Source organism: Saimiri boliviensis, chromosome Y, assembly GCF_048565385.1.
Source record: "Saimiri boliviensis isolate mSaiBol1 chromosome Y, mSaiBol1.pri, whole genome shotgun sequence".
In the NCBI taxonomy this organism is placed as follows: Eukaryota; Metazoa; Chordata; class Mammalia; order Primates; family Cebidae; genus Saimiri; species Saimiri boliviensis.
In genome coordinates, this window is record NC_133471.1 from 15710103 (window position 1) to 15712660 (window position 2558).

A 2558-nucleotide genomic window follows, 5' to 3' on the forward strand; every position below is an offset into this window, starting at 1 on the left:
CCTTTGCTGCTGGTATGCTGAAGGTCCACTCCAGACACTAATTGCTTAGGAATCACCAGCTAGTGCTGCAGAACAGCAAAGATTGCTGCCTGTTCTTTTTTCTCATATGTTCACCCCAGGAGGGTACCCATCATATGTCAATCTAAGCTCTTCTGCATGAGTTGTCTGTCAGCCTCCACTGGGAGGTGTCTCTCGGTCAGGATACGCAGGGGTCTGGAAGCCGGCTGAGGAAGCATTTTGGCTCTTATCAATATTTAAACACTGTGCTGAAGAGTCTCAATGGTCTCTTCAGTGCTGACATTCAGAGATGTTTAAATCTGCTCAATCTGTACCCAGAACTGCACCTCTTGGCAGGTTGTCTGTCCCAGGAAGGTGGGAGCTTTATTTATAATTTCCTGACAGGCTGTCATCTGTTTTCAAAGATTCCCTGCACAGGTAGGAGAAAGTTTAGTGATGCAGACTTCCTGAGGAGGTCTTGCTGAGCTACCGTAAACTTTGCCTTCTTCAAATTTTCTTGATTTCAGTTTTCAAAATTAGTTCACTGGCATAAAAGTTATACTTGAAGAATCTATATTATATTAATGCATTTTTAAACATTTAAAATGTTTTACAAATAGATTTGTGTATTTTCTCCTTTGGTGTCCATCTGTTTTATAATGCATGATGGAGAAGTCACTGAAGATTAAAATAAAAATGAATTAGAAATAAAAAATGAATCAGGAATGAATAATCAAGAAGTGAGCGACAAATCTCCTCCAAGTGAAAATTCTTTAGAGAAATATATAGATATCATCCAGTGTGAGCAAGACTGGGAATCAGGAGATAAGTTCCCACAGCCTATGGGCAGAGAAATCTGTGGACTGGGGACACACAGGGCTTTTTTTGTTGTTGTTGTTGGATGATTTTAACCAACTGGAACAAAATTCTTTCTTCTCCATTAAAAACAAAAGTTGAAAACATTTTTTATAAAGTCAGAATTTTAGATGAAACTTTACATCTTTGAAGTGTATCACTCTTTTGACAAAAAATTACAGCTTTTTGCTTAAGGAAAAGATTTAGAGAGTTTCACTTTGTCAAAGTTATCAACGACTGGGATGGTTCATTGTTTTAAGAACAAGAAAGAAAAGATTTATCATCAAATAACAAGTATGTTAGTACTGACATTAATATTTTGTTAAAGTATGAAGTTTTATGGTGTTCAATGAATATACTATGGTTTATTTTGATGTGCTTGGTAAATGTGTGTGTATGCACTCTGTTATTTATTTTTCTCCATAACATTATGTGGTAATGTAATGTATGAACCAAAAATAACCTAGTAATGTGAAACCCTTCTCCAATCATAGAATTTTTCTTTGATTACACTACAAGTAGCTGGGCTTTTTTAACCTTCTTATTGTTGTCTTAAAATTTTAAATTAGTATAACCTATCTAATTGGTAATCTCCAGGCCTACATTTTGAAAGATAAAACTATGCTTTTCTTCTCTCCAGAGGAAGGTTTTTTTTTTTTCCCAGATGTTGTTTTTCCACTGAACATAAAAAAGATATATTTTTCTAGGTATTGAAAACAGTATAATATTGCCTCTGGTCTTTATATTTGATGTCTGTGCTTTAAATATGTGTGTGTCCTTCCAGAATTAATGTTAGAATTTAAGCCTGGCATTATGAGAGATTTAAAAATTGGGGAAGCGTTTTCTGGTGTGGAGTCTGGAGACAATATGCAGAAATGGCACCTCAAAAGGGGAAGGAAAACAAAGAAGAACAGGTAATCAGCCTTGGAGCTCATGTGGATGAAGGAGAGAATGTATTCGGTATCTGCAATATCTTTGCATCCTTCAATGACACTTTTGTCCATGTCACTCATCTTTCTGGTAAAGAAACCATCTGCTGTGTGACTGGAAGGATGAAGGTGAAAGCAGACCGAGATGAATCCTCGCCATATGCTGCTATGCTGGCTGCCCAGGATGTGGCCCAGAGGTGCAAGGAGCTGGATATCACTGCCCTACATATCAAACTCCAGACCACAGAAGGAAATAGGACCAATACCCCGGACCTGGAGCCCAGTCGGCCCTCAGAGCCCTTGCCCGCTTGGGTATGAAGATCAGACAGATAGAGGACGTCACCCCCATCCCCTCTGACAGCACCTGCAGGAAGGGGTGTCGCCTAGGTCAACATCTGTGAGCAAGACTTCTCAAAATGTTTTCTGTTAATAAATTGCCTCATGTAAAAAAAAAAAAAAAATGAGAATGGAGACACAACATACCAGAATCTCTGGGACACATTAAAAGCAGTCTCTAGAGAAAAATATATAGCAATAAATGCCCATATGAGAAGCAAGGAGAGATCAAAATTGAAACCCTATCATCAAAACTGAAAGAGCTAGAGGAGCAAGATCAGCAAAAAAAAAAAAAAAAAAAAAAAAAAAAAAAAAAAAAAACCTCAAAGCCTAGCAGAAGACAAGAAATAACTAAAGAAGAACTGAAGGACATAGAGAAACAAAAAACCCTTCAAAAAATAAAAAATCCAGGAGCTGGTTTTCCGAAAAGATCAGCAAAAT

At 37.3% G+C, this 2558-nt stretch overlaps 1 pseudogene; it reads left to right on the plus strand.

Annotated features, from left to right (window-relative positions):
* The first annotated feature begins 1718 nt into the window (after nucleotides 1-1718).
* LOC141582990 (small ribosomal subunit protein uS11-like) lies at nucleotides 1719-2182 on the plus strand (annotated as a pseudogene).
* The last annotated feature ends 376 nt before the right edge of the window (nucleotides 2183-2558 follow it).